This window comes from Austrofundulus limnaeus, unplaced genomic scaffold, assembly GCF_001266775.1.
Source record: "Austrofundulus limnaeus strain Quisiro unplaced genomic scaffold, Austrofundulus_limnaeus-1.0 Scaffold48, whole genome shotgun sequence".
NCBI lineage: Eukaryota > Metazoa > Chordata > Actinopteri > Cyprinodontiformes > Rivulidae > Austrofundulus > Austrofundulus limnaeus.
This window is the reverse complement of record NW_013952450.1, coordinates 73,830-87,479: the sequence shown is the minus strand read 5'-3', so window position 1 is coordinate 87,479 and position 13,650 is coordinate 73,830. Positions and strand designations below refer to the sequence as shown.

Genomic DNA, 13,650 nt, shown 5'->3' with positions numbered 1-13,650 from the left:
TTACCCTTTTCATTTTATTTAATTATATTTACTTTATTTATTCATTGAGTTTGTTGTGTGATGTATGTTTGTGTTTAAAGCAAATAAATCTAAACAACTGGTGGTGGTGTTGGGGGGTTGCGCTTCAACTTGCCTAGGGCACCAAAATGGCTAGAGCCAGCACTGTTTATAACCAACACAACTGGGCCACGTCAAAAGTAGTTGGCAAAAATACACTGAAATGGAAATTTTACACAGCAAATTTTACATGAACTCGGCTACAAGCTACATTTGAACCCTGTGCACCTCCACCTAGTGGAGGGATGCCATCATTTTGCTGGTTAATAATCATGCATTATGGGAGATGGAGTTTAAGGACAATGCTGGCATTAAAGCAACATACGCTTATTTTAAAACATTAATACATCTATAAAAGATCACATCAAATGCTATGATGAGTTTGTCTTGAGTTTGATACATGTGGGCTAAGTGCCTCCCAACCTGGGGATGGGGGGTTGTTATAAATTTATTGTATTATTGTATAAAAATCAACAAAGCAAGTCCGTTTGAATAATTAACATGCTGTATAACGCAGTTTTTCAGGTTTTCTTTTCCAAATAAAGGTYTGTAACTATTCCTTTATTTTTTTATTATGCTGATAAAGAGAAAAGATTTGGCTAGGAAGTAAGAAAAGGGGGCTTTGAGGAAAATAGGTTGGGAACCACCAAGTGGTCATTTTTCAAATGAAATACACTGTAGATCAATATTAAGACTTTAAACAATTTCAACATCATTTTTTATGTGCCACATTAAACGGTACAATCCATGAACCAGTACCTATTCATGGCCGTAACTCTATTTTAGATTCATATTTGCACCTCATGCAATACTGCAAACTCATGAGACTTGTTGGTACTCAGAGTATATGTTCAGGATGAGTCTTAGCTACAAACACATCAAATTTTAATTCAAAATATGTAAAACAGGCTGAATTTTATCCATTGGTGTGATTGCTAAGGTTGCTTTGCTGTGGCTGCAGCTTGAATTGTGTTCACTCCTAAAGGTATTCAAACTGTAAATGTACACAAAACGCTTACTTCCTGATAGTTTGATTTAAATCAGTTCATTGGTTCGTGAGATATTTTCCTAGCGTAACAGGCAAATGAACACAAACACAGGCTCAACTTTATGGTTCTTTTGCCTTGGGTGGCGGGCGATACGGAAGTGAAACTCTAATCCTGTCACACAAATACCATCACTAGGTTTTCACAATGATCACGATAACAACAACCAGTCCAGTTTTGGTTAACAAAACAGGGAATAAAATACCGAAATCACTTGTGTTTAACTCAAGTGGGTCAGTGGGTCTTAGAGGGCACAGCCCTTCACATATTTGAAGCCACAACAAGCGATTACACGGCAACAACAATTTWAAAAAAATTCCAGCATATCTGAAGCAACATTTTCCCACACTCAGTGGGCGTGCTTCTACCTGGGCAGGATAATGCAGAAATACCAGCACACAATAATCCTCCTGTCACCTGAGGGGGATAGGTGTGGTGCTTCAGGGTTGAGGAGGGGATGTGTTCAGGCTACCGTGACTTATGTGGACTCATCCAGCCACCACCTCTGTGCCCAGAGGAGGAGGTGAGTAGTTTTTTTTTTTTTTTTGTCTGAGGTCTAAGTTTAGTGTTTCCCTGTGCAGAGTGGCCACAGCTTTGAAGAGCAGGTCCACTAATGAATTAGAGGATTGTCTCGTTGCGGGCTTGGGGGTGAGGGGGAGGTGGGGCCTCTGGGTGGGACATCAGATCAAAGGAGGAGGTGCTTTATTACTTACTGCATCAATTAACTGGACAGGGCAGAGGGGAGACACACTGACCCCGAAAAATCAACTCTGTGCAACAACTTGACAATRAATGTTTAGGATGAAAGTTTGTTATTGCGATGATCGTGGGAGCTTATTAGTTTTGTCAAAAAAAAAAAACTTAATTTCTTTGATTCCCCCCAAGTCCCCCCTAGCCCACAACAGTAACAGAGTATGTTACCCAACTGAGTTAAGGACACAGTTCAGTAAATAAACTAGACAAATACTGGTGCAGCTTTGTCAAGGGTTTTGCAGGCTTTGCAGGCCAATATGTGTGATCTATGAGTCATTAGTCTGTGTTGCAAATGACTCTTAGCTACTACCAAAACCAACATTAGTCCAGTAACTGTAACAGGCTATTGTATTCCAAATTATTATGCAAATTGTATTTAAGTGTCATTAAGATTGCCATTTTTTTGTTTTTCAGTTAAACATGTGATTGTTATTGTGTCTCAGGGCTCTTTGGATYGCTGAAATAAAAAGGAYGGTCCACATTATTAGTTCAGACCACCAATTTCAAGCTGTTATGAGGATTGATGATACCACCAATTTCCTTTCTGGTTCTGATACAGAGTAAAACTCAGGCTGGTACCGGCAGATCCAATACTGACACTGTGCTAAAACAACTAATGTATCTCAGAAATCTAAATAGTGCATTCAAATCACTGCTTTATAAAGAATACAACACATCACAATAAATAATTTTAAACTCAGAATTAGAGATTGCAGATTAATTTATAATGTAGMCAAGCTAATTCACGGACACAATCATGTAAAAATATATGAAAATGGTGTTTCAATAATAATTGTAGTAAAATACTAAAGCCATTAAAGTAAATTAATTGTATAATTATCAAGAAATACTTGAAAAATTAAAACTTGCATCTTAAACCACGTTACATGAACATATTAACATTTAAATACTGAACATGTAGCAGCTACAGACAGACTGACCAACCGCATATTCAGACAAGATTTCAGTAGTAAAGACTGTAAATTTCATGTACTACAGACTGTTTTCACACCACTTGCAATGTAAAATGATGCCTGGCATGTTCTTTGTGTTAAGAAAACTGCAGTAAATATCACCTGCACAGGCAAACACCATAACACCTTCAGTCAGGCTCCACAGGTCTCACTGTGTTCCTGTTAATGATGTGCATTACCTGAAATGACTGAAGTATCCAAAGTATCGATATTTAGATTTTGAGCACGAAGTTCTGGCATTGGCGGTATTGACATTTCAGTATCGAGTCACACATCACTAGAAACTCATGTCTTGTCTTGGACAAGGCATGACATTCTTAGATTTTTTTTTAAACTAAGCAAGGTCATTGTACTATTAAGAGATTTGTGGCTGATTCAGATCACACCCTGTGCATCATGGGCTGCTACAGGCATAAAACGAGAGAAGCTCATGGTGTGGCTCCCCGTCCTCCACCTCAACCCTTATTGAGAATCTTTGGAGCCTCGAGCCAAACCTCACCTCTCTGAGTTCAGATCTGAACTGATGTCCTGCRAAGAAATTCATGCAGGAACTCTCCAAGAACTCAGCAGTTCAATGGACCAACCTGTTAAGATGTTTTTGATTCAAGTAGCCTTTGGTTTCAGTAAATATGACCTCCTTACTGCTGAAAATTCAACAGATGACCCTATAAAATGTTTAGAAACTCTGTTGTGTGTAATAATTTGTAATTTAATTCTTTTTAATGCTGTGATCACTGGGAGATTTTTTCAATAACTTTTGAATTATGCTCAGCTGGTGACTTGAAAATTACACTGACTGTCATTTACACCAACAAATCAGAGAAAATTTCATTTGCATAATAATTTGAAATGCAGACAGAGTTATAGACAAGGGGTGGTGTACTACAACTTTTTAAAGTATTCATAATATACAGTATATATATTGTGTGTATGTTAATATACATTCAAAGTGAATGAACAAAGTATTTTAATCTTGTGACCTTCTTGGTGTTGAAAGCTAACCAGGGCACACAGCTGAGCTCAGATTCAACAGTGTTACAGGTTCTGTCTCGGACATGTGATAACCTCTGGTCCAAGGATCGAGCTCTTCAACCCTAACAGTCAAACGACTCCTCTCAGGTGGCTCGGCTTTGTCCCGGGGCTGTGTGGACTGCCTTCCCGCGGGGTCGTTCTCCCGTGACATTCCTGTGAAGCGTGGAGAGGGGGGACAACACACCTACGCTTTGATTTCCAATTGGTCGAGTTTAGAGGACAGGATGACACTGCAAGAGACACAAACACCTGGATGTAGCTCCCAGGAGATGTGGTATTGTTTTTATAAGCACTTTTACAGTTGCTTTGAACACAAAAACCACACAACTAAGTCACCTCTTCCAACTTAACAGCTTAGAAGTGTTTGGAAAAAGTAATAACCCCTGAGCATARCTCATGTACACATGTAGCCCTCAGCACACTGAATGTACACATGCTGCTCCCAGCAGTAACTGCTTTAGCAGATGCTCTGTTCTAACATGGTATGTACATGTCTACATAAAAAATGGTGTTATTTCATTCATTCCTGCCAAATCCAGACTGCAGCAACCATACCCACCTATCAGGTACTTCCTGCTTTATACGCCATGTTTAAGTCTTGCACCCAATGTTTATATRAAGCTTTTGTTCATGCTATTAGGTGCATGAGAAAAACAGTAAAATAGCAGCTGAAATTAAAACAGAACAAGCAACATATTCAGTAAAACATTAGTAGGCTTCAAGTATTTGAATTATCAGATAATGTAATTTTAAATGCTGCTCTTAAAATACACTTTGTGTGCAATAAGAATTTTGCAGTTTGGTTTGATAACATATTTTTGTAATTAAAGCTGATCGAACCCTTTGGTTGAAGAAATCTTTTACTGTAAGTACATTAATATTTGAAAATGACACAATAAAACACAAAAAAATTTCCCCTGTTTTAACAATGTAAGTTTTGYAGGTTTTAGAGTAAATGTTGAAGTGCTCATCAATCTCAAATCAGGGAAYATATTTTCATCTGATGTTAGCCCACCAATTGTAATTTGTCAAGTTCTGTCAACTTTTTTACTATAAGTGTCACAGATTTGGTRCAGTCCATTGTGTTTTTTTAATTGCTGAATATTTAGCTAAATTTGTTATGTTTAGGAAACAGTATCAGCAGTCAAAATGAACAAAATAAAGAAAATTGCTTGAAATATTCATGAGACATCTCTATTTAAAGCTCCACAAAAGTTCAACCTGGTGATGAATTAGGTGTTATTTACATCTCTCTACTGCATTGCTGTCTTTCATGCCCGAGTATTAAATTCAGATCATTTTATGTCGATAAAAGACAAAAATTGAAGCTGCTTTAGCTAAAACTTGTGAATTATATTACAACGATTAAAAGATCTTTAAAAAAGTGTTAACAAATTAAACTCAAAATCTGTAAATTTGAGTTAGATCCATTTTTKTGCTGCCTAAAGTCAATATGTTGTGGTGAGCGTCTTCAAGTGAAGTGATTCCAAAAGGTAATCTGTACATCTAATAACAACTTTGTTGAGTTTCCAGAAGATCAGTCCACTTTTACTTTGCCTTTTGCAATAATAAAAATAGGATTAAACTTAGTTTAACAGTTGAAATCAAAGACTGGATCTGATTGTCTCTGATGAACTGATCTAACGACCTAAACAGAGTCTGATGACGACAGAACGTAGACTCTCATGTGGTGGATTGCTTTCCTGTGGGAGCAGCCGCTCTGCGTTCGCCCATACCTCCCTTCTGCTTCCACCAGCTGGGACTGCTGCTCAACCACCCAGCTATAATGTCATAATTGTCCTGTTCCTCTGCTCCTTTTCAGCACCAGGACACAATGGGTAACAGCTTAGCTGGCTGAGGGGGGTTGGGGAGGCCAAACTGGGTGGGTCCTGGATTCTTCCCACACCTGCCGCTCTTTCATCATCACTCTAACACAGGATTTGGGGGACTTTCATGAAAAATGTAATGTCCAGACTGTCACAGCGATGACGATGCCCGGCACAGTTTCTTCACAGCGTYAAGAAAATCTCAGTAAATATCATCATCTGTGCTGGCAAAACATCCAACAGAGGTTGTGGTACACCCAAATAACACCTTCAGCCAAGCTCCCCAGGTCTCAATTAGTCTTGATGATTTACCTATAGGGAGCTTGTGTTTAAACTAACCCAGGGATTTAACGCTGGGGAGTCATAATAATTGATTCTGGGCCACAGAATCAGAGCCGCACAGCAATTACTGATAACTTATTTCTATTTGTCACCCACAACATCAGATGGTTTCAATAAAACAGCAGGAGGGGACAACAAAACTGCACGCAGGGGACCGAACCTCTCAGCACGAATACATTTAACTGATTTTATACCAAATACCACGAAAGGCAAGTGATCGTGTAATACTTGTCTCTTCGTGTGTCTGTCTKTTAGCAAAAYATTTCACAATGCATCAGATGGATTTTAATGAAATTTTCAGTAATTAGATGATGTACTACATCTATAAGTGATTACCTTTTGGAGTCGACCCGGTGGCTGCCACAGATAATCAAACACATAATACAGCTCAGTCAGTTTTATTCATATTAAACTAAAACTTGGTGCATCATTAGYTCGAAGTCATCTGAAACATGAGCGTTTAAAGATTACACAAGTTTTAWACATCTCTGATAATGAATGTAAAAAAAGGCATTTCCGTTTAATAGCTATGCCTTCTAAAYATTATTTTACACAAATACATGAAATTACAAGTGAATAAATAGTCAAAGTAAAAATATTGCGTGAATGCTGGTTAAGCTTTTAYATTCATACTTGATTACATGTGAACTGAAGAGGATAAGCATCCTAAAATATTTAACTGTAAGTAACCAGCTAACATTTCCCCCAAATGTCTTTTTCTTTTACCAGATTTCCTTATAAGTCCGTGTAGCTGACTTTGAAAGCAGACGTGCCTGCCTGGCGTCAGCTGTGATGTATTTCCTGTGGGTTTGTCCCTCAGTCTGGCTCGTGAAGAGATCCCATGATAAAGGCTCAAACCGAGGCCTGTTCCTCTCGCCAGCTGCCTCCTCCAGTCACATTAAGTTGGACCTCATTAGTCATAATCTGTTCTCCAGGGTCTGACTTGAAAAATCTCCGCCTGGCAACTGCATAGACATTTGCCTCGAGCGAAATTTTCTAACTATATTTGTGCACRACTCCCCTCACCCCCCGAAAAAAATAGATTTTTTATCTGATGGATGGAGCTTCGGCAGTTTTTCTACAAAGGAAACTCTCAGCATGCAACTTTAAAAAAAAGACAATATCTGCATGCAAACAGTAGATAAGTGCACAGTATTATTGAATGCACAGGCAACTGAGTAGTTATGTCTCTTTTATGAAGCAAAGTACTTAAAATCATTTACTTTGTAGTAGTTACTCGTTTAGTTTTTTTTTTTTCCAAATGGCAATGACAGAACCTGAGGGAGGAGCGTTCACCCGAGGAAAGTAACCTTCGGCGGACCTTTTTACCTGAGCTTCAACAGACATGACAAACTGGTAGTGATAACAGCGGCAAAATGACTGATCCTGCCTCATACTCAAATATGTAACTGCTTCGCAGGGCTGTGGAAGGGCTAGTACTTCAAACGCATCCATAGTTCAGTGACATTAGGCTTTAGGCAAAAACAACCCGTTTACCTGTAATCTTTTGAAGAAAAAAAAAAGAAACACCCTGAGAGGGATGAGCTGAGCATGTCATGCTGGAAACGTTGTAGAAGATCTGCTCTGGAATATGAGCTGAAAAACAGAAAAATACAGAGATGATTTTGTCTGAAGCTTGATTAGCTAATTCGCTTTAGGCACGCTAATGACTTTTTGTTTCCAAGCTGCTTAAAGTAAAAGCTTTGGAGTTGTTGGATTAATCACACCTTTGAGACGAGCTGAAAACCTTTTAAGTAAAGAGACACAAAATCTTCAGTTTCATGGATTTTAGTTTGTAACTGCTGTTCAGTTTGTTGGATTAGCTTTGTAGAAATCCCCTTTTTCCAGTATAATGAAGCAGGTTTGTATGGAATGGCAGTGGTTAAAATTGTTGCCCATGAAGGTCACAGGATTGTCTTGGACTTGCGGCCTCTTTTGTGTAGAGTTTTTACGTTCTCCTTGTGCACATGTAGGTTTTCTCCAGGAGCTCCAGTCTCCTCCCACAGACCAAAAACATGTGTGTTAAKTTCGGTGGTAACTCTAATTGTCCCTAGGTTTGAGTGAGAGTGTGAAGGGTTGTTGTTGTCGTCTCCATGTGTCCCTGTGATGGACTGGATGCATGCCCAGGGTATCCCCCACCTCTCACACAGTGACTGTTGGAGACAGACACCAGCACCCTTTGACCAGAAAATGAAAAGTAGGTAAAGAAAATTGTTGGTTAAATATTTAATTTATGTTTTACATATAAAATTAGGTTGTCTTAATAAGTAATGTTTACAATAAATATGGTAGAATTAAAAAAATGTGTGAATGTTGAGTCAGCATTTTTTATAGGTTTTTTTTGTGTTTTCACTTTCTAACTACATCCACATATTTTGTGCAGTTGTACTGTAATTATTTAAATATCAAATCAATCAGTACTACCACACTTTTGGTATTTGTAACTTTATACTTTTCAGATTTCAATTTTTTATAAACATTTTCCCCATAAAAATAATTTCTTCAATTTTTTTCTAAACATTGTTTTTTTCCCCCAAATATACAATACTTCAGCTTACTGGCTCTGTTTTTGTCTTTATAGGCTCCATTTAGCTTTTACCTATTTTTAGCTAATATTTTCCGTTTAGCTTCAACTGGGAAAACTTTAGCTTTCTGCAACAATATTTCCTCATTTAACTTTGATTTTCCTCATTTTAGCTTTTAGAAACTTTTCTGGTCATTTTAGATGGTGACCACAGTTTCCTAATTGTAGTTTTTAACTACTGTTTTGCCACATATAGCTTTTTGCTATTGTTTTATCAGCTTTCTGCCAATGTTCAGTTAATTTTAGCTTTTATCCACTGTTTTGTGTGTTTTAGCTTTTAGTGTCTACTCTGCTCTTGTATCTTTTCATTGTTCTGCTCATTTTAGCTCGTGTTTTGCTTGTCCTGACTTTAAAAGCTCATTTCAATTTCTTCAAAACCTTTAAATAAGTCATTCAGTSCTAATGACTCATGCTGCATTTTCACAGAAAACATATTTCCTGTTTAAGTTTGTTTGGAAATTCCATTTAAAGGTGAATTTGAGAGGTAAATATAGTTTTAAATGACTGCTTTTGAGGGTTGACTTTTCTTATGTCGCTCACATGTCTTTGCGTCAAGTGGTTTTCTACTCAAAGCCCTAAAGGCCACAAAAGCCCAAATTGGCTCAAGGGGGACACCTTCCATTGTTTCCCCTAAGATTTAGAAACCCATTTGTTTTGTCACTTTTCCCCCTCTTTCTGGTACGTTTCTTCACTGCACACTCAGCGCAGAGCCAGGAGGAATGCTCAGTGAAGTCTGACCAACAATGACACAGAAAACTTACAAAAGCCAAATGACCATACCCAGCTAGTCACCTCCCCTTGACAAACAATGCCCWTGCTTACCTCAATGCTTCACTCTGCTTCTCTATTTCAACCCAACCCTTGCCCCCCTGCCAAGTCAGGAATGCTGAGGGGGCAGCGACCCTTTCACCCAGGAGTCGCACCTTGGTTTCTCAGGGAGATTAGGACATGGTAGAGGGAGTGTCCTGGAGAAGCAAACTGCTGATTCTACTTGAACATTTTGGAAAAAGACCAGGTCTGGAGCACTCAAGTCTTGAGTTTCATGCTATAATCCAGCAGCCTTGTAAGCTTTTTTTTATGCTCTAGTGGTTTGGCTATTATTCAACAATGTGAAACCAATGCAACTGCAACACAGCAGTTTTCTATTTTCTAGTGTATGGATAACTTAATGCAGCCTTATTAGCAGAGGGCCTCCTCAGTGGCAGCACATTGAAGGCAAACATAAAAAGTGTGACTGATTTAATGAGCTTTGCTTTCAAATGTTGGTTTCCCTAGATTTCCGTGTTGGTGTTGGAGCAGATCTCGAAACCAGCATTCCAGCTGCCTGCAAGGCTCTCAGGAGCTGAGTACCATGAGGCACACCTCCAGGTGGATTTGTTGTGCAGAGGGGTTCCATAGGTGGCCTGGGGCTCCAGCAGCAGCTGTCTGGGTGGTAACAGAGTTACACCAACGGCCTGACATCACATGAGCCCCACAGCTTCCAGCGAGCGGATGACACCCAATCCACACCCTGAAGAGTCAATATTACCACAACTGTCAAACAAGCTCAGGTATGTAGATTGTAGCCTATATATGAAAGCAAATATTATTACTCAGTGCATAAAGTAACACTAAAGGTCAATAAGATAAGATTAACTTTATTGTGCCAAAGGTAATTTGTCTTGAGTACAGACCCTGACTGCTACACAATCCAAAACCACAACAGTCACACACACACACACACACACACACACACACAAAGCCCTTTACAATAAATACATTTCAAGAGAAATAAATACATTTCAACCTGGAAAGACTCACATGAGACAGAATGAACTTTAGGAGGTTTATTGACATGACCGGACCAACAACGTTACGACATAAATGGCATTAGAGTTTGGCGCTCGGACCCCGGCAGAGGACGAGAGCGCTGAGTGAAGCTTTAATCTCAAATGAGATGCTTTAAGTTAGGGGTAGGAGATTTAATCCACCAAAWAGAGGCCGAAGCYGAGAGGAGGATGAGGCCACATTAAACTAGCTTGACCTGAATGGCAATTTAGGGGATGATGAGAACGACGACACRTAATAGGGATGGCCGACAAACTAGGAGTACATAAATAGGTGAGGGCTTTTCTATGTCCCCCCAAAAGAGAGGCTGAGATTTAAGTCAAAGCTACACGTTATCAGCTGAGTGCAGAATGAATGTCAAGATGAGAGGTGTAGAGGGACTGCCAGCTAGTGAATGAAGACTATCTGTTAAAATTAATGGTGAGAGCTGGTGGATGAAGGCCAGCTGCTAGGATGCCTGTGCGAGCCGGTAGATGAAAATCTCAAACACCATTACCTAAAGTCACAACTTACAATTTATTGTTTGTTACTGTTTATGGCTTTAATAGAAAGTGGAACAAATAAGTTCTTGTAGCGGTTCAGTCTACATGAGCGAACTCTGAGACGCCGACTTGAAGGAAGAAACTGATACTCTGAATGARGAATAAGAGTGGGGTCTGAGATGATTTTTCTGGGCCTGTTTGTTGATTGTTTCATTGAAAACAGTCTGAAGTGAGGGATTCTGCTTGACTCCCATCATCTTCATAGTTTTTTGTGTAAGACAACTGAGTTTGGCCTGAATTTGTTTACCAAACCTGGCAGAGAGGCCATACCTAATGATGCTCTCTATTACAGCATTGACTGACACCAAAGGCCCTGAACCTTAAAAACTTTAGTTGCTGCTGCCATGTTGCAGATATTTTCAACCTGACCAGTCCACAAAAGTTTATTGTCAATTTGTATTCCAAGGTATTTGTAGGAGTCTACCTGGGCARTTACTTGATTGTGGATGACCACCGGTGAGTGGTCTCCAACTGCCTTCAGGTCAAAGATCAGTTCATGTGTTTTTTGGACATTAAGAATCAGAAAGTATTCATCACACCACTGAGCAAATATTTGGACCTACTGTTTGTAGCTGGTTGTGTGATGTGTCTGAAATGAGGCAGAGAATAGCTGTGTCATTATAAAATTTAAACATTTAGTTGTTTGGTGTATCTTCACTTGGGAAAAGTGATAAAAATACTCCTTCCATGTGGGGATGATGACTGTGTCCTGAGTCAATGTTACAAGTACTGCGGCACAATGTTTTGTGGTCCTACCTTTGGAGTTTCATTGTTTTCCCGAATTTCTTTAAGTTTAAGCACAGCTAAAGCGGTGCACTGTGGTTATAACCAATAGAGGTGCTACCATAGTTAGTATGCACAAGGTGAAGGATTCTAAAAATAGCTTGAGTGGAGGTCCCYATTGCTAGCTGCTAACTAGCTCTGATAAAGAAATAGATAGYTCATTAGGGGTGTCAGCTGTTACATAAATAAGGACTTGTCCCTTTTTTAACTAAAAATACCAAATTCTTATGTAGTTATTAAGAAAAACATTGTTCAAACCTTTTTATACATAAAATAGGTGCAAAGTTGTGATTTGCACCAAAATGTGCTTTGTGAGAAAGAAAATAAGCTGCAATGAATTTTACTGTTCATGTGCACGGCACATTTAAACATTACCTCAACCATAAACAGTCACACCATGTTACACTCCGGTGAAAAGACAAACAACAGCAACAGTGGTTAGAAACGCTCGTGACAGAGTCCAGATTTTCCGATCTTGACAACAGCTGGGTGTTAGCTCAGTAAAACTCAAAAAACAAAGAAAAAGCTGAAACTTTTTCCAAAATGAAAGCTTTCACAAAGCGCAGAGTTTGAAATTCCAGCGCTGAGATAAAAAAAGAGTAATCCACATTTCTCGGTCCAGATAACCAGGKTTAGCAGCCATTATTAAAAATTATTGCCAGATGCTGCTGAAATACATCCATCTCTCTGCAGGTTATAATAATTTCACTCTTTAGTCTCTCTTCTATGACAATTTTGTTTTGTCATTGTTCAGCTGGTGTCAGTTTGATTTKAATAAATCCAATGTTCATCAGTGTGTTGTAAACTGTAATATYTTCACTACATGTATGAAAGAAATAAATTTTAAAAAAACTCTCATAGAGCACTTCACTGTACCAAGACAACAGTTTATCATCTGATAAACAACAAAGAAGACATTTTCAACACTAAGTGTCCAACYTTGTGAGAGGAAACGTTTTAAACCCATTATTTTTTTCAGACCTGATTTTACTGTCAAAACATCAGCCTGAACTGGACTGAGATAAAGTTTGTAATGTTTCCAACTACAACTTAAAGATGTATTTACTATCCAAACAAATTTCCTGCTTCACAATCTACATTTTTATCATGCAAATTAAGCTAAAGTCATGCCAAATATACTCAAAAACTGCCAAATCTATGCCATCTTCTGCTTGAGGGCTTTTCTTTTGCAGAAAGTGAACAGGTCAGCCCATGAGGCTCAGCCTTTGATRTAACCAAAGTGCTCAGGAAACAGGACAACACATAATTGCCACCTAAAGGCTTCAATAATATAATGCATTGCTCTCAAGTGAATATCTATTTGTGCCCATTTGGTGATTTGTTTCTGCAGGAAGCTGCAGGTTTGTGTGCATCGAGGTGCCGAGGAAACTCAATCCATCAGGGCGAGGCGAGTCGGGTGGGCCTGTGGTGTCTGACAATATCCAGACACCTTCCTGACAGCTTCAGATTTACAACCGACATGAAGCGGTCCCCTCAAAAACACTCTGAAACTAAGGCAAGACGAGAAACATCAAAAGTTGCAAAAGTTGCAAAAGTTCTTTCCCGTTTGAAACTGAACTGAAAATTAAAAAGTCATCCCAGTTTTAAATGTAAAATAAAAAAAGGAAATTAACCATTGTTTTGTACTCATTTATTTTGAATCAARTGTTTATGTTATGATTACCCATCACCAAAAAGTAGGGCAATCAATAACATTTTGTGAACAAAACTCACAGACTATCTTTGGTCGAACAGCAGCTGATTAACTTTTGAAGTGAAACCAATTCAAGTAAACCAACATAGCCAACTTTTTATAACAATACACATTATCACAGTTTTTTAAATTATATTTACAGAAAGTAATCATTTGATGTGCATTCACAA

General features: G+C 38.6%; 1 long non-coding RNA gene across 1 annotated transcript; it reads left to right on the top strand.

Moving 5' to 3' along the window:
• The first annotated feature begins 8,098 nt into the window (after positions 1-8,098).
• On the top strand, positions 8,099-13,382 carry LOC106517328 (uncharacterized). The gene is made up of 3 exons (XR_001310195.1): positions 8,099-8,227; positions 9,890-10,164; positions 13,118-13,382. It is a non-coding gene; the product is annotated as an uncharacterized LOC106517328 (long non-coding RNA).
• Positions 13,383-13,650: the final 268 nt, after the last annotated feature.